At 36.5% G+C, this 19,492-nt stretch overlaps 1 long non-coding RNA gene across 1 annotated transcript in view; it reads right to left on the bottom strand.

Moving 5' to 3' along the window:
- Positions 1 to 19,492, bottom strand: part of LOC309482269 — a 41,796-nt gene that overhangs the window by 19,187 nt on the left and 3,117 nt on the right. The window contains exon 2 of the long non-coding RNA XR_014200276.1: positions 7,480 to 7,552. This is a non-coding gene — a long non-coding RNA (uncharacterized lncRNA). The remainder of the gene's footprint in view (positions 1 to 7,479; positions 7,553 to 19,492) is intronic.

The following is a 19,492-nucleotide window of genomic DNA, read 5'->3' as shown; positions in this document are numbered from 1 at the left end:
TGCAATTAAATAGGAATTTGCTGTAACTCAGGCATGGAATGTCCAATCTGCCCCAAACTTCACACTTTTGATAATCGTTCTGTCCTGAACACATCTACATGAGAATATTCAGTTATAGTAATAGCGCCACCTACTGGTAACAGGAAGTGTCATGTTTAACACGTTGATGCCATTCTAGCAACATGTTAAAAATGCCATTGACTTCTAAACATGCTAGAAACATGTTAAAACATGCTAGCAATACTTAGCTAAGTGCTAAAGCATGCTAATTCAATGAAACAGGATGTTGTTGTTACTCAAGAAGGCAATGTCCAATCTGCGCCAAACTTCACACTTTTGATAAGCGTTCTGTCCTGGACACATGACCATGCTCATATTCAGTTACAGTCATAGCGCCACCTGCTGGCAACAGGAAGTGACATGTTAAACACTGTTGTGGACTCCTAATAACATATAAAAAAGTTCCAGCATGTGCTAAACATGCTAACAACATACTAGAAACATGTTAAAACATGCTAGCAAACACTTAGCTTAGTGCTTAAGCATGCTAATACTGCAATTAAATAGGAATTTGCTGAAACACAGGCACGGAATGTCCAGTCTGCCCCAAACGTCACACGTTTGATAAGAGTCATGGCCTGAACACATCTACATGAGAATATTCAGTTATAGTAATAGCGCCACCTACTGGTAACAGGAAGTGTCATGTTTAACACGTTGATGCCGTTCTAGCAACATGTTAAAAATGCCATTGACTTCTAAACATGCTAGAAACATGTTAAAACATGCTAGCAAAACTTAGCTAAGTGCTAAAGCATGTTAATTCAATGAAACAGGATGTTGTTGTTACTCAAGAAGGCAATGTCCAATCTGCGCCAAACTTCACTCTTTTGATAAGCGTTCTGTCCTGAACACATGACCATGCTCATATTCAGTTACAGTCATAGCGCCACCTGCTGGCAACAGGAAGTGACATGTTAAACACTGTTGTGGACTCCTAATAACATATAAAAAAGTTCCAGCATGTGCTAAACATGCTAACAACATACTAGAAACATGTTAAAAAATGCTAGCAAACACTTAGCTTAGTGCTAAAGCATGCTAATACTGCAATTAAATAGGAATTTGCTGTAACACAGGCACGGAATGTCCAGTCTGCCCCAAACTTCACACGTTTGATAAGAGTCATGGCCTGAACACATCTACATGAGAATATTCAGTTATAGTAATAGTGCCACCTACTGGTAACAGGAAGTGTCATGTTTAACACGTTGATGCCGTTCTAGCAACATGTTAAAAATACCATTGACTTCTAAACATGCTAGAAACATGTTAAAACATGCTAGCAATACTAAGCTAAGTGCTAAAGCATGCTAATATAATGAAACAGGATGTTGTTGTTACTCAAGAAGGCAATGTCCAATCTGCGCCAAACTTCACACTTTTGATAAGCGTTCTGTCTTGAACACATGACAATGCTCATATTCAGTTACAGTCAATGCGCCACCTGCTGGCAACAGGAAGTGACATGTTAAACACTGTTGTGGACTCCTAATAACATATAAAAAAAAATGCCAGTAGGTGCTTAACATCCTACCAACATACTAGAAACATGCTAAAACATACTAGTAAACACTATAAGTACTAAACCATACTATTACTACAATTAAATATGAATTTGCTGTAACTCAAACATACAATATCCAATCTGCCCCAAACTTCACATACTTGATAAAAGTCCTGCACTGAACACATCTACAAAGCAATATTCAGATATATAACCCCACCTACTGCCAACAGAAACTGAACTGGTTAACACAGTAATGCAGTACTAACCACATACCTATTGTGTACTAAGCATGCTAAAAACATACTAAACATGCTAGCAACTACTATATACTGTATACCTCCTTAAATGCACATTGCCCAACCATGCTCTGTCTTCCTAAAGCCAACGAGTGACGATGGCACGGGTGCGAGGGCCCTTTCATCGCTGCTTGCAGCTTTAATTCAATATTAAAATCTACCCGTTTACATTTGGTAATAATGCATGTCAAATGTGTCATCAGATTTTGAGGGGAGGGTCTCTGATTTCATGAGTACATCAGTCACTACCTGACTTTTTATATATATTGTATGCTCATAGAGTGCAAAAAAGAGAAAAATATAAAAGAAAAAAAAGTCTGCGCATTATTGTATATACACACAATCAATGTGTTCTTCAGAATATACTTTTACATTCATTGTGAGCTTCTATATTAACTGTATTTTGGATGCATGTGTTCATTTAAAAGCATTTAAACTATAAATATAATGTGGGCGTAAGCATTTTTGCTGACCTCCAAATGTAATTTGAGTGGTCCATTTTGAACCCTGTTTTCTACCACTTGTGTTTGGATTTCCCAAACCGGATGTTAAAACCAGGTGTAAAAGACAATAGAATCTGAATAAGTCCACCATAAGATCAACAAACAATTGTTCTATGACTGATCAATTATCATTGTGTTTTGCATCTGTGCAAATTCATGGCATCCATTAATGTGGGAGTAATAATAATTAGATAGAGATCGTTTGCGCTCCTTCTATGTGTGCTGTATGTACGTATGTCTCCAGGAAGACAACTGTGAATGCTTGGTGCATACATCTTGGGATAATTAGCATTGTTGACATTGTTCCCGCCTGCCGTGATAATCTGTCTATGAGGGGCTTATTAGAATGAGTGTTTACAGAGTGTGCCTGCAGACCGGGGCTCTGCTTGCCTCTATTCCTCTTCTCTCCCCTATTGTCCAGTCTGACGCCTGGCCACAAAGCCAGTCCTCATGTCCTTATTGTTCAAGAACAACCAGCCAAGACAGCCATCAGCAGGCACCGGGCAGATGGCCCTATTCAGGAGCTCTCACAATGCCAATACTGCAGGCCAACAGCACTGAGTCTGAGTCCTGACTGGACCCCATAGGTCCACAACTCACCAATGATTCACTGAAAACAGGAGACGACATTAATTGCTGCCATGTCTCAAGCATGTGTGTGTATAAAGAATGACTGATGAGTCTTCACTAGGGAGTGGTTCAAATGGCAGACTTTAACAACAACCAATGGAATGTGAGAAGGCCTTTAAAAACAGATTTTAAGTGTGTGATTTCTGTGCTACTAAAAACACAACTATTTTGAAACTGGTTTCTCACTCCCTGTGTCTGCTATTGGTTGGACAAATGGCTAATTTGGCTTTGTCGGATTGTCTGGTTGTTTTTTATGTTCAGTTACTCATGTACTTATATTTACCTTTTTAATAATAATAATAATAATAATAATTAGGAGTTCAAGCATGAAATGCTGAAACCCTATTGTAATTGTAAGGATTTGTAAAACGCAATCATATTTTGTCAGTGTTTATCACTTCATTTGCACTGACACTTCACATAATTGCTAGTTATGTGGTAAATCATGGTAAATCACACTGGAAACATGGTAAATCATAGTAAATAATACTAGAATGTGGTGTATCAAGGTAAATCATGCTAGAATCCTGGTAAATCATTCTAGAACGGGGTATATATCTTGGTAAATCATACTAGAACATGGTAAATCATGGTAAACTATGCTAGAACAGGGTAAATCATGGTAAACCATGATAAATCATGAAAAACTATGGTAAATCATGCTAAAACATGGTCTTTTCCATTTATGATGTCAGTGGTTAAATGCTTGCTAAATAAAACTTGATGTCTTTTGATGCTTTTGTGCTTAAAGGCCTTAACTGCTTGAACCCCGATAAATGTTGCTTGCAGCTTTAATTATTATTATTATTATTATTATAGTAGTAGTAGTAGTAGAAACCTAATATTGCTGCTGTTAGTATTAAATTATCAAAAAACACAACATTAAAAATATTTACTGATTTATTATGATTGAAGTAATCATCATCATTATTATTATATTATTATATATTATTCAAATAATAATACACATTGTTAATATGTGACCCTATGATGTCACGTGGGTAATTTTTATGAAATTGAGATTTATACATCACCTGAAAGCTGAATAAATAAGCTTTCCATTGATTTGTTTGTATAGGAAAATATAAAAAATCTGGAATCTGAGGGTGCAAAAAAGAAAATCGCCTTTAAAGTTGTCCATTTATGTTCGGGACTGTGCTGCATTCACTCACAAAAACAAGTGTTTTATATATTTATGGTAGGAAATGTACAAAATATTTTCATGGAACATGATCTTTTGTTAATGTCCTAATGATTTTTGGCATAAAAGAAAAATCAATAATTTTGACCCATACAATGTATTGTTGGCTATTGCCACAAATATATCTGTGCGACTTGTGATTGGTTTTATGATCCAGGGTCACGTATATTATTGTTGTTTTTATAATTATTATCACTACTACTTTTGGTTATTAATATTACTATTGCTAGATAAGTGCCATGTTTTGATCACTTGTATCATGAATAAAATCTGTGCTATGTATGAAAGTAAAAAATAAAAAAACTTTTGGGACAGAAAGAATGATCAAGGAACTGCAACATCCGTTCCTTTGTTTTTGTCCATGTAACACTATTTTTTACTTTCTATATCAAACTTTCTGGCAAACTTTTGATAGAGAAATGCCATTACTATTTCAGTGAGGCACCTGCTCTAATTAAATACACACAGTGGAGCAAAAGACCCATCAAACTGAATTAGATATGCTAAATATGTTTTGTTTGGAGTCGACACAGTCAGTTGACCATCTAAAGACTTAATATGTATATCAGTCTAGACTCCAATCTAATTGTATTTGAACTCACTCATGCAAAATCAAATAAACAATGCCATGAGTGGGAAGTGAAAGAGTTGCTCTGGCTTTTATGTCACACTGTGAAACTATATGAAAGCTGATCAATAACAGTTGACATGATTTAGTCATGGGTGGAGGAGATTCATGGGAGTCAAGTGTGTATTTATGTCTGTTTAATGTGCTTTGCAATGGTTGTCTTGCAGATATTTGACAAACTAACTGCATGAACAGCCATTTATTCACATTTGCAAATACTGTTTATATCTGTCTGTGTAGATAAACATACTGTATATGCAATATCATATTATATACATATATAAAGTATTTATAATTTATGTTATAATATATATATAATTTTAATTATTATAAATAAATACCTCAGAGCAAAAATAAACCAAGATTTAAAATTGCAATGACCTTCTCTATTTTTTTTTATTCAAATGAATCATTCCTATTAAGTAAAAGTACTGGTTTTACTTTCATGTATTAAGTAAAAACACAATCTTGCCATGGTAGAACACTTATTGTCTCTTGGCTGATTTGATTTCATTATTTACTTCTAAAAATCCAGGATAATTGAATAGTGGGCACTGGAAGCTGGCGTGTCTGATGAGAGCGGGTGTGGAATGTGGTTCCTCGAATGAGGTTCCTAGAATGAAAACCCACTTGGAGTAGGAGAGGTAATGGGGATGGGGGATGTTCACTACCCTAAATTAGACCCATATGATTTAATTCTGAATGAAAGCAGGAAGGTCTTAACAAAAAAGCTTAAAAGGTGGTGGTGATAAAGAATGATCAACAGAGATTGTTACTTAGATCATGCAGCAGGATTGCGAGTGGGGCGCATGAAGGGAATGAGACAGCTGCTCTTTTAAGTGACGGAATCCTCAAAGAGGAGAACACTGCAGGAGAGGGCCGGGGGTGAGGAAAAGCACCTGCCATCTCTCCGTCTGCATGCTTCTCTTTCTCCTACATTCACAGGACCTGAGTGAAATAAACTCAAGCTCTGTGGAGGGAGCAGCAGGGAGCCTGACTGTAATGCTTCTGGATTGTGTGTGATGTTTGTGCTGATTGAAATGTAAAGGATGAGAATATTATGACTCATGCTGAATGTTGTTTTCACTTTTTTTTTTAACTAAAGCCAGAAAGTTGCACCATGTGTCAGCTGAAGAAAAAGATATACCAGAAGAGTAGGACTGTAATAGGCCTGTCAAATAAACGTTAATGTATTAAACAAAAATAAATGATATTTCCACAACAATATTAATCAGCACAACTGCTGTCAACATTGATAATCATGAGAAATGTTTCTTGAGCAGAAAATCAGCATATTAGAATGAATTCGGAAGGAACATGTGACACTGAAGACTGGAGTAATAGAGTGCATTAGTGCCCACCCACTTTTTCAGTGGAATTTGTTCCGGAAGAATTTTTTTTTTCCATTCATTTCTCCCATTGGGATTTCAGAAAGCATTATAAGCCACGAACCAAGCCAATCAGCCAGGAGGTGAATCATAACATCATAAACTATGATTTGAAGCAAAAAAAAGAAAAAAAAGAAAAGACAAAGATACCGACTGGCTGTCACAATTATGATCTGTCTTGTCTGCACCAAATCTACGTTCGTCTGTCTACTTCATGTGCCTAGTCGTGACAATGGCCATCACAGGAATTAATTACATTTAAAAAAATTAAAATGAATAATAGAGAACAGTTATTTTAAATCATAATAATATCCGAATTTTACTGTTTTTACTGTATTTTTTAATCAAATAAATGTAGCCTTGGTGAGCTTAAGAGATCTCTTTGAAAACAATTATAATAATGACTATAAAAATGAATAATAATTTTGTGTAACCATACACATTTATAAATTAAATTTTTTTTTATATAAATGTATTTATCAACTTGTGTGGACTGAAAGCCTGCAAATGTGATAGACAAACAATATATTGATTACGTCTAATGTCTATTCAGTGATTTACTTGCATTTCAAAATAATGTCATTTTATTTTAACTTTGGGCCTTTTTAGTAAATATTGATATTTGTGATTTATTGTGAACCATTTGATCAAATAATCAGCATATTACGTATTTATTTTTAAATTATTTACAACTGATTAATTAAATAAATAGTATTTAAATAAATATTATTAAAATTTTTTTTACAATTTTTGCCTCAATTAAAAGTCGTAGTTACATGAACTTGACAAAAAAAGTTTCTCTCTGCTTTCTTTCTAACACTGACCAGAAAATGGTCCCCTTCAAAAGTGTTTGTGTGGTTGTGTAATTTGTGTCCACTAGCCAGGCATAATTCCTCAGCAGCAGATGAGAGGGCTCTGAGCCCCAGCATTAGCTCTGTAATGAGACACCACTCACAACAAATAACAGTCACAGAGACCTGCTCTGCCACTTCAAAGAAGCCACATTTACTCAGATCACCAAAGCAAGAGGACACACTCGGACCAGAACGAGTAAACATTTGTCATGGGCTACTGTGCTCTGTAGTTTAGTATGTCACAACGGCACAACCCAAGGTCTAATTTAAACCCGATGGATTGTCCTATGCTGCAGTCACATTAATTATGTCATTCGATTCCATTTTTAGTAATCAACACTGTCTAAAACAGTTCACAATGTAAGCAAAATTTTGCCACACCATCTCATTAGTGTTTGACTGTCTGTACCTCTTCTTTATAACCAGACTCTAGTCACCTCCGTCTGAACCAGACTGAATAGTGGCCTGTTGCAAGGAGAATCCTGTGAGAACAGAGATAATGTTTTATTCAGTGAGGTGGAAACAAATGTGCAGGAGCAGCATGGGAAATGCATGCAAGTGTCTATTTTATTTCAAAGTCCACAAATCTCCATTTATTTCCAGCAATGTTCATGTCACTCACATACGCAGCAGGGGTTTATTCAGTATCTGCCAGCAGTGCAGGGAACCTTTTATGAACATTGGATAATTCTATTCTGTTCTGTTCTGTTCTGTTCTGTTCTATTCTATTCTATTCTATTCTATTCTATTCTATTCTATTCTATTCTATTCTATTCTATTCTATTCTATTCTATTCTATTCTATTCTATTCTAAGAGACTCTGAACACTATTGACATTGACTGCAGTAGAAATGCAAATAGAGACCAGTGATGAAGTGAGAGATAAATGAAGTGATGCTATAAAGCAGGAGTAATTTTGAATTTAGCAGATGGGAGTAGAACTATTAAATGTGCCATGAAATTACAACTAGGAAATGTACTGTAAAAGCACTACTTAACTTGGCAGAAATGGCAGGAGTTTTTTTGGCACTGTCTAACGAAGAAAAGCTGAATTTTCCAGTCAAACTGTTGCTGGATGTCTATGGATCTTTGTTGTGGTAAACTATAGGAGAACGGTGCAGTAACAATATTATTTACAAACAGTAAATCAGATTCAGCTCTGTTTAGAAGCACTGTCCAATGAATTCAGAGTTGACAAAGGAAAAGTGGCACAATTCTGTTTTATGTTTCTAAATGAACTTCAAAGGGGGCCCTGAGAAACACATATGGAAAATTGGAAATATATATACAGGGTGGGCCATTTATATGGATACACCGTGGTGGCATGGGAGTGGTTGGTGATATTGAGGTCCTGTTTGTGGCACATTAGTATATGTCATGGTCACCACCCATCTTGAGGAGTTTGCCCCCTCACATGTACTGGTGTGCCACAAACGGGACTTTGGTGTCACCAGCCATTCCCATGTTGTTGCGGTGTATCCATATAAATGGCCCACCCTGTATATATATATATAAATGTCTTATGTGATAACTCTTACATATAAAAGGTACTATGTAACTTTTTTATTTTTGTTCAAAATTAACAAGAGTTAATACATCATCAATCCGTCTTCCAAAACGTGTTTTTGTCCTGCCCTGATTCACTATGGTAAGCCTATTATAAGCGTTTCTATTTTAGACCTGTCAGAATGTTTTTGCGGTAAATTGCATACATACATCATCCGTGTGTTCCTCGTCATATCCACACACACACACATATATGTATATAAACAGAGAAAGGTTGCTCCGGCTACTTTGACGTGTGGCAGTGGAATAGGTTAGTTGTCACAAGGAGTGAGAAAGGTTGACACAATAGGAGCACAATAAATCTCCAACCTGCTGGCAAAAAGAGAACGCAACAGAGCTCATAATAAATCAAGAATCAACATCGGCTTGGCTTTTTGGATAATTGAGGGATTTGAAATGTTGTAGAAGCGACGTAGAGATGTTTTTTTTTTTACTCAACAGATGAAGGTATTTTATTGAACAGATAAACTGCCATTTCTGTCAGGACCACTATCGTCAAATACGATTGACAATTAGCATACAGTTTGGATTGGCGGTGTGGTTCTGTTCTGGGCAAGAACTCCCTGTGCATTCATGCATCCTAGCATGGATAAGAGCAGGGAGAACAGCAATTTCCCTTTGGGATAAACAGAACAGAACCAACATAAATGTATTGCAGATATATTTAATTCAATATTTTAAAGTACAACATAATTAGAGAATTTTAGTCTGATTCAGGGTTAATCAGAATGCCAAATCCTGACTGATGAGAGGAGGAGCTGGGGATGGAGGAGTGAATTGGCTCCTGAGAAACACGATAGCTGCTGATAATACTGAAGGAGCTTATATATGAATACAGTGATAGGCGTCATATTCCTATAGGTAGACAAGGATCAGCTGAGAGTCAGCTGATGCGAGTTTGACTAACGTGGCGTGCCGGAACTGACGCTACGCTTGATATATAGCTCTCTAACAGAGTTCATTTTAAAGCATTATCTAGTGAAGGGTCATTAAGAATTAAGAAATAAATAGGCTATGTACTATAAACCTTTGTATTTGGGGTTGATAAGATTTTTTAATGTTTTAAAAAAGTAGTCTCTTATGCTCAACAAATCTGCATTTATGTGATCCAAAATAACTTTTTTCTATTTGAATTTATTTCTGTGATGCAAAGCTGAATTTTCAGCATCATTACTCCAGTCTTCAGTGTCACATAATCTTTCAGAAACAGGATCTTTGGTGCTCAAGAAACAGTTTCTTATATTTAATGACTTTTTTTCAGTATTTTTTGTTGTTGGTTTTTTTTTTTTTTTGAAAAGAACAGCATTTATTTGAAATGTTTTTTTGTAATCATGTAAAAGTATTTACACTCACTTTTAACCAATAATCCTGCTGAATAAAACGATTAATTTCTTTAAAAAAAAATAAAATAAAATGATGGTGTATAATTAATAACATTTGATCGATCAGCTGACCAAGAAGGTTGGACAATACATTTTAAAGCACTGGCACTGAAATGGGCAATAGCCATGAAATGAAATCTGCATTCCACAGCAATTCTTTTACACAGATAAAGATGCTGAGAGCAGTATCTCTGTGTCCAGTCATGCAGTTGGTCTGTGTGTTTGGTCTCAGGCTACAACAGAGGTTAATGTAGGTGTCTTGGAGTTTATCTGTAACAAAAGAACAGGCTTATAAACTGCTTGCTGCATCTGCAGCCTGTGTTAAGCTCCTACTTCAGTTCTCACGCCGGTAAATTACCTGCATTGTGTTTCCTGTCCCGTGTCTGTGCCAACACATGCTAAAGCCATAAGAGCTGACCATGGATATAAACTCAATGCACTCGTGGCTTAAGGTTTTATCAGAAGAGCTGTGTCAAATGTTCCCATCAAAATATTCAAATAATATGTAAAGACAGATATGTTTATTCACAACGGTGTTTAAAATACATAAAGCAGAATGATCTAATGTAATAAACTGAATGTGAAGCCTGAACTTCTATGCAGGTCCAGGCTGATTTGATCCTGTTGGAAAACCAATATTAATCTGGAAGGAACATGATAGGTGGGTTTATCTGGTTCAAGCTGGTCAATGCTGGTTAACAAGTGACCTTGTTTCAAAAACCAACTTGATGACCATACACCTAAAGACCAGCTAAAAACCAGACTGGACCATTAGATAAAAATACTGGACAATCAGCATGGTTTTCTGGTGAAAGTAATGTTCAAAGTCGATATGAAAACAATAATTCACACTAAATATTTTCTAAATAGATCTTTGATCTTATTTTGAACGTTTCATCAATAAAAAAATAAATAAAAAAATCATAATCTTCTGACGTAATGACAGGCTTCTGTCTTATTGTCACAAATGTGTTATATAAATCACAGGAAGATGAAGATCAGGGTCAAAAGGCTTTAATATTCCACACAGAAAGTAATCCAAACAAGACAGACAAACAAACACAATCGTTAAGCATTGACGTTACAGGACCAATGAGAAATGAAAGCTTTAGCGTTTTAGACTCAATTGTTACATCACTTATCACCTTCTCATCCAATCGTGTTCTAATACTTGCAATATAAAAGATCGGTACTTACACATGTCTGAGTTCGCAGATGCTGACGCCATCATTCACCTCCATCCTCCCCACCACCAGGATGGTCTCTTCCCATACCTCCCAGGGGGTCGGCTGCGCCCCTGCCTTCGTCTTCAGGCAGGAAATGCAGAATCCGTACCCTCGGATTGCGAGTTACGGACAGGGCCTATGCCAAAGAACTATATATCATAATACTTGCTTGCTGGGCTGTTAATAATTGGATACTTGTTACGTTATTTTGCCTCCCGAGTCTTTCTGGTAGAACTGAAAAGACTGCAACTTAAAATACAAGGCAAATGAGGTGTGATGAATCAGTGAATCTCCATGACAACTCATAAGTGACAGGAAACTAAAGGGAAAACAGGAACTAATGAATACAACCTAAAAGTCCATGAAAGTGATACTAAGACAAAGATAACTGAATGTCTGTGACACTCTAATAATTGTATCCGCTTAAACCCTTCCCCTATCTTACAGTCGACTGCAAGCTCACATTCAGATCTGCCTCCATCCAATCAACAACAGATGAACAGGACCAAATCCACATCCTACATGTTTTCCTTTTCCAATAATCCGTTTCACAGATGTACGTCACAATTGGAAGAAAAGACCAGTCGCTATTTAAGCCTCTGAGAAACCCCAGTAAACCAGCATCCAATCTGTAGGTAAAACCCCAGTAAAACCCAATCTATAGGTCTTTTCAACAGGAATAAATGAGTAAGTTTAGGAGAAAGAGGCTGAGAGGAATAAGATATGGGGATGAAGGAAGGTTAAACAATGAATTTAATAACATCTCCAATTCTGACAATCTTCATTAAATCAAAGTTAGACAGGATGCCTTCTGAAAGCGTCATCCCCATACCAGACGCTGAAAGCAATGGAGGCAGAGAGGCTTTCTAGTCTTGGTTTATTGCATTAAGTAATTCAGAGCACACAAACATCCCTCTCTCCTTCCCCTCTTCCATCTTCACCGTTGACAGATGAGAGCCTTCTCAAAGCACTGCGTGTTCCCGAACAGACTCACTCCCCCTCAGCCTATTATCATGCGGCTTTAGTTGTTCACTACTTTCTCTCTTCCCTTGTTTTTGATATTCCTCTGCCATCACAACAGTCATCTAAATGCTCTGAATCCCTCATTCTTCAAAGAGAGACCCTCATATCATGAGCTTCACTGAACGGGTCTTTCGCAGATCTCAACTCACTCCAGTCAGAGGCTGCATCCGAAATTGCACACCTCCCTACTATATGTAAAAAACTAAATGTGGTATCTCCGAATTCACAGTACTCATAAAAGAGAAGGAAAAGAGTACCTAGATAACCTACTACTTCTGGCGAGATTATGAAGTGTGCTTCTGATGGACACTTTACTATCCCATGAGGCCACGGGAGAGGATTTGTGAATGACATGTGAAGTGACGCAACTGACGCTGGTAGGTCACATGATAATGACAGCATGGTGAATGTAGTATGTCCAGATTATATTCACACATACACACATTTATACTATGTAAAACATACTTTTCCAGCAGTTGTGAAGTAATTACAGTACTTTAAAAAAAAGTACCAACTCAAGAGAGGATGCTATTTTGGACGCGGTCACAGTGTGCCACTGACAAAGATTTGCCACCATACACAGAAACAGAAACTGTGTACATAGAGAATGAACACTGCAAAAAAAAAAAAATACTTTTTGTAATTGTTCTGGCTTTTATTCAATTTCATTGTATCACAATCGTGCAAAAAATGAATAATCCCGTGGTCCAATCAGCACTATAATTACAGAGGACAATAATAAACATAATTTTTTTTCATGCTAAAAATTCCGATTTGAGATCACAGGAATAAATTAGATTTTAAAATATATGAATATACAAAATCATTATTTTAAATTGTAATAATATTTCGCAATATTATTTACTGCGTTTTTGAGAGTGAGAATCAAAAATAAAATACATTGAGAATGAACACTGCAAAAATTATATTTCTTAATTGTTCTGGCTCATATTCAAGTTCAGCATATCATACTCATGCAAAATGCAAATAACCACATGGTCCAATCAGTGCCATGATTACAGAGAACAATAAATACAATTCCTTTTCATACTGGAAATTAATTGTCTATTTTTAGTGTGATTGGCCTTTCAAATGTAACAAAATGATTTCCTGAACATTGTGCTTCCTCCAAACTGCACGTACTAGTGACTCACAGCGCTCAAAGACTCTATACGGGTTGCCCACGGATGCACAAACACAGCAATTACCCCTGATTGGGACGACTACGCACCCATCAATGTCAAAGCCTCCCGCTCTGCTATATTGACAGCACCGTACAGGAGAAACAACAGCAGCCAATCATCAGACCCAGGGGAGACCCTACAACGCTCAACGGCCTACAGATCACGAGTGTTCTCCATTACGCAAGGAATCTGCCCGAACACACGAAGAGGCTTTCACTGGACGCTTTCATTGTTATGTTTCTCAAAGTTGTTATTGCTATGTTTACATGCAAACTTATAATGCATTTAAGGTACTGTAAATAAGTTTGAGCTCATGTAAACAGTGAAAACAACCACGTTTCTTAGCAAAAAAGCAAAGTAATTGTCAGTAGCTTGTAAATGGGATTGAAGATGTCTAGTAAATTCATCTTAATCCATTTATTCTTCATTCTGATAATTGCAAGAATACTGTCAGGGGAAACCAGACTCATGGACAGAGAGATAGTCTTTTTATTACGGGTATCAGAGATATTGACTGTGACAGGATACTTTTCTCAACAATGATACTTTTTTTCAACAAGGACGCTTTAAATTAATAAAAAAATTTGAGTAAAAACATTTATACTTTTACAAACATTTCTATTTTAAATAAATTATGTTCTTTTGAACTTTCTATATCAAAGAATCCTGAAAAAAAAAAGAAAAAAAAGATTACGGTTTACACAAAATATAACGCATCATAAATGTTTCCACTACTGATATACCAAATAATGTTTCTTGAGCACCAGCTCAGCATATTTCTGAAGGATCATATGACACTGAAGACTGGAGTAATGATGCTGAGAATTCAGCTTTGCCATCACAGGAATAAATTATATTTTAAAATAATATGAAAATTAATAAAGTTGTTTAAAATTCGAATACAATTTCAGAATATTAATGTTTTCACTGTATTTTTGATCAAATAAATGCAGTATTAGTGAACATAAGAGACTTCTTTTAAAAAAGCTTACCAACCCCAAAGTTTTGTAAGGTATTGCATATCAGTACTGTAAATTGTTGATTTACTTATTTTATCTGTTGATATCAGATTCTTTATTATTTAAACTGATCAGATTTTTGTTTTTTTTATGTAATTAAACACAATAGTATAATATTAATATTGTCCATGACATGAAAATAATGTTCAGTTTTTTAATATTGGACAGAATTTTTAAATATGTGCATCTACAATTCCAAGGAAAAGGAAGAAGTATTTGCTACGTTGACATGAACTGTGGTTGGAAGGATAAATATAAAAAATATAAAAATAAAAATTAGCAGGAAGAAGGGATTATATTCATACCTTAAAACATCCTTTCTAAAAATAAATCACTCACACATACACACACACAAACATTGTGGTGGTCACAGCAAGAAGGATGAACACGCAGGAAATATCTTTGTTGTAATTGTTTGTATAGGGTACATTGATACGACCCCCTCCAGAGTAAATGACATTGTGTGCCTACATGCACATGCAGGTAGTGACTCACTCATTCCATATGACATTATCCGCGGTGGCCACCCAGGGATGCTGGGAAAAGGCGTATAAAGGGAGTACTGTAGGTGGGCTCTGAAAAACAGGTTGCTTGCCGCCAACTGTTACTAAACAGGAAAATGGAAGGATTGATGCCGTCCTGCTGAAAACAGGTGTGTGTGTTTTGATGTACCCTGCAGGCATGGAAATAATTGGAGTGCGTCATCCCCAGAACTTTTGAACTTGACCTGTTGGGGTCAAAAGCCACGGAATCTTTCCTCATGGATCTATTATAACCGTGCAGCAATGTGATATTTATGTGCATAAATCATTGAGCTTGTGGCTTTATGTTCATTTCAATGCAGCATATGTGAACATGTGCATTGATTGGCTGCTTTGCACTGACTTAACAACTTGTTGGTAAGCAGCTCGGTGTGCGGAGTTTGATTTTTATGGGCCCATCTGCGCGGGTGGTCACGGGCACCTTAAAATCTCTCACTGGAGCTTCTTTCATGAACTGAATCCATTGGTGTGTTAACTGTAGAAATATCACCCTTCCCCCACTTCTTCGAGGCATTCACAAGCAATCCTGCGAGAATATTAGAAAATAATGCTTGATGCAGACTAAGCATCACTTAAAAGTAAAATTCAAATGAGAAGGATTTGCTTCTAATATTAGTTTTTTAAAGCAATCCACAGTGATAGATGGTATTATCATGGACTTTGATACTAGGGAAGTACCTACATTCAAATTCTAGGCAATACCAATAAACGGCCAATTCTATAAATTTATTCTAAATAAATAAGGTAATAATCTCACATGTTGGTACTATTTTGTTAGTTATATCAGAGGACATTGTACAATGCCACTGAGGAAAAAAAAAGTTTTCAAAAAAAAGTACTGAAAATAAACAAATTTTTTTTTGTTTGTGTGTGTGTGTGTGTGTGTGTGTGTGTGTGTGTGTGTGTGTGTGTGTGTGGAACAAAAGCGTCTGTGTTATAACATCTAGTGCAGCGCTATAGTGACCCCCTGTAGAAGCTCAAGTAGCCCAGGCCTCAGGAACAGCACTCCTGCAGATGTGGCTGGACACAATAAAGACAACTGAGGCTTTGAATTTAGGGATAGTAGGCATCACACAGAAGGTCAATGCATCGTTTCAGTGGACATCACGCACATTCATATCATCTGGTATGTAATTACGCTCTTGTCTAGAGTCTCTGTCTTGTTGACTAGCCTCTCTGCATCAAACCAACCATATATATACAGTATATACGCATGGACAGTCAAACTCCTCGAGCCAGTCAGATTATGTACTTCTCATGGAGATGAACAGCAACACAGTTTCTCATTCCCAGTCCTGTCATCTCTGTGACTCAGGTATCGTGATTCGTGACTGTTGCTCCAGGAAGGCGGCAGTTTCTAGTGATGGATTGTATAGACGCTGGAGTAATGCTGTCCTAGTGACTCACCCGTTCCCAAAACCACTATAGCACTGCGACAGGCAACACACCTCCCACTAAACCACATTGGTAGGGTATAAAGACTCCCGGGAGAGCCATCTATAAAGGCCTACAGCACACACCCACATGCACATCCAGTTATCCAAGCAGACACACACACATACTGGGAGGTTTAATCCATGGGGGATATTTAACACACGGAAGCGCAGGCCAAACAAAGAGAGCAGGAGAGGGAAAACAAACAGGAGGGGATAAGAGGGAAAATAAAACAGCCATTAATCAGTGGGAGATGAGGAAAAACTAAATGAAATATTTGAGATTGGAAAAGCAAATAAAAATAATTCCTACCACCATCATAAAAAAAAAATAAAAAAAAACCTAGCTGAAAACACCAGCAAACATGAAACAGTTAACATTAATATCTTGATACACTCCAATGAACTAAACTGATTACCAAAAAATGTAAATATTCAATTCAAACCAATGCTACATTTTATATTTCTACATTTAAATGTATTGTACACTTTATATATAATATTTTATATATATTTGTGAATATAAATATATTTTTAACATTTACAATGTTAAAATAGATTTCTATTTCAAATAAATGTCAGTTTCCATACAAATATTAAGCAGTGCAACTGTTTTTAATATTAATAATAAGTAATGTTTCTTGAGCACCAAAGACTGCATCAAACCAACCACATATACCAACCAAATATATATATATATATATATATATATATATATATATATATATATAGGCAAGGCAAGGCAAGGCAAGGCAAGTTTATTTATATAGCACATTTCATACACATTGGCAATTCAAAGTGCTTTACATAGAAGAAATTAAAATAATAAAAAGAAATAAGAATAATTAAAACAGTTTAGAAAAAAAAATAAATACAGTACTTTTAAAAATAAGTAACTCCCTCATTAAAACTCCCTCATTTACTCACACGTTCTTTTCACTTTCTTTAGCACTGCGTTCACATTCTTTCTCAGACGAAAACTTTAATATCGTCATTTAAATACTGTTCTACTTTCAAACCCACATTAATACACGTCACTTTCACATTATCACTTTCTTTTACCTTCTGAGTGGGCATTTACAGTTTCGGGCTAAATGCCCTGCTGACATAGGAGAAATTAAAATAATTAAAAGAAAAAAGAATAATTAAAACAGTTTAGAAAAATAAAATAAAATACAGTACAGTACAAACAGTCGGACGAACAGCGGCACAGTGCTCATTCAGTAAATGCACAGCTAAACAGAAGTGTTTTGAGTCTGGATTTGAATGTGACCACTGTAGGAGCACATCTGCGGCCGGTTGCATAAACATTGCCATAATGTTAAGACAGTGTCTTAAGTTGTAGTATGACCTACTAGCAGTTAGTCAGGGGCAGTCAGTCTTAGTTTTCGGTATCAAAGTAGGCTTATCTACGTTTTTATGTAACTGATTTAAAAAAGCTATGAACCGTCTTAAAGAAAATAAATTGATGTCTAACTTGTAAGACTAGTCTTAGAGGTTTATGCAACCGGCCCCTGATCTCTTCTGGAAGCTGGTTCCAGCTGCGGCTGGCATAATAGCTAAAAGCAGACTCACCATGTTTAGAGTGAACCCTTGGTATTTCTAGCTGATATGATCCTATGATCCTAATGATCTGAGTGATCTGTTGGGTTTATATTCAGTGAGCATATCTGCAATGTATTATATACATACAGTACAGGCCAAAAGTTTGGAAACATTACTATTTTTAATGTTTTTGAAAGAAGTTTCTTCTGCTCATCAAGCCTGCATTTATTTGATCAAAAATACAGATTTTTTTAATTTTTTATATTGTGATATATTATTACAATTTAAAATAATTGGTTTTCAATTTATTATACTTTAAATTATCATTTATTTCTGTGATGCAAAGCTGAATTTTCAGGATAAAATATATATATATATATTTAAATTTTTTCCCATGAAAATGTATCAAATTCTAGGGTTGTGTTTGTAGTGGTACAATATGTGAGTGAGTGTAAACATAATTTTGGGTGTCATGGTATTCAAATAATGTCCATGAGAGAGAACAGATCAAAGAGTAAGACGCACATGAGAAAAACGTCTTTCCTTTTAAATGTGGCGTAGACCAGAGTCACCAGACAGTTGGTTTAGAGGGACCAGCAGACAAGTGCTCAGTAGAGGTGCTCAGACAGCTGTGCTTCAGGCCACTTCAACGAGTCTCCAACCCAAATTACAGACTTACATATATGAGCCATATATGATCAGCTGGTTCAAAACGAGTCTTGGCAACTTGTGTGAGAATGTGCTACAGTTGTGACTGAGTGAGACACGGCAATACGCAAATTAGTTGTAAGTCATAACTTCACATATCGGCTGATGGGGGTCCATTAAAATGACTCCTTAATAGCCACTGCATAATTCATCATTTTATTTCAGACATAAGAAAGGTTCATCTCAAAGCCCTTAAGGAGAATCTCTCCTGCATTAGCATCTATATTAGCATCCACATGACGTGGCACCTCTGCAAGCAAACTTAATATTCCCTGGGATCTGTGTGTGCCCGCAATGCCAGACACCAAAGAGCGCTTCTCCACTCTCTCAATTCTTTGCCTCTGGGTGGCATATCAAAGAGGTGTCTGTAAGATGAGGTTAACTGGGAAATGGACGTCTTTAGTAGCTAGCGCTCAACCCCAGTAATGAAGCCCCCTCCTTACTGTAGGCACAGGTGCAGTCAGACCTGTGGCACCACATTAGAGACACACTGTACCATCTTCCACAGAGGAATCTGGACTATGATTTCCCCAGAGGAGCCAGAGGGGACTCTTTGATGACAGTACTTGTTACCTCCTTTTTTATTCCCTCTGGCTCCTTCTCTCTTTTTGTCTTTCATTTATCCTAAAGGCCCAGTGTGACTCTAGGTGATACGCTTTGGATGGAGTGCGTTTTGATAATGAGAGCGTGACGTTATGGATTCTCTCTGGCTATCACGGTACAGGTGAAGAGCCTGAAGCATCTATTCAGGCACATAATTACCTTTCTCTAAGGCTGAATTTACACTGCAGGTC

Source organism: Leuciscus leuciscus (assembly GCF_965113295.1).
Source record: "Leuciscus leuciscus genome assembly, chromosome: 19".
In the NCBI taxonomy this organism is placed as follows: domain Eukaryota; kingdom Metazoa; phylum Chordata; class Actinopteri; order Cypriniformes; family Leuciscidae; genus Leuciscus; species Leuciscus leuciscus.
Note: the sequence above shows the minus strand (reverse complement) of the source record. Positions and strands in the feature narration are given on the sequence as shown.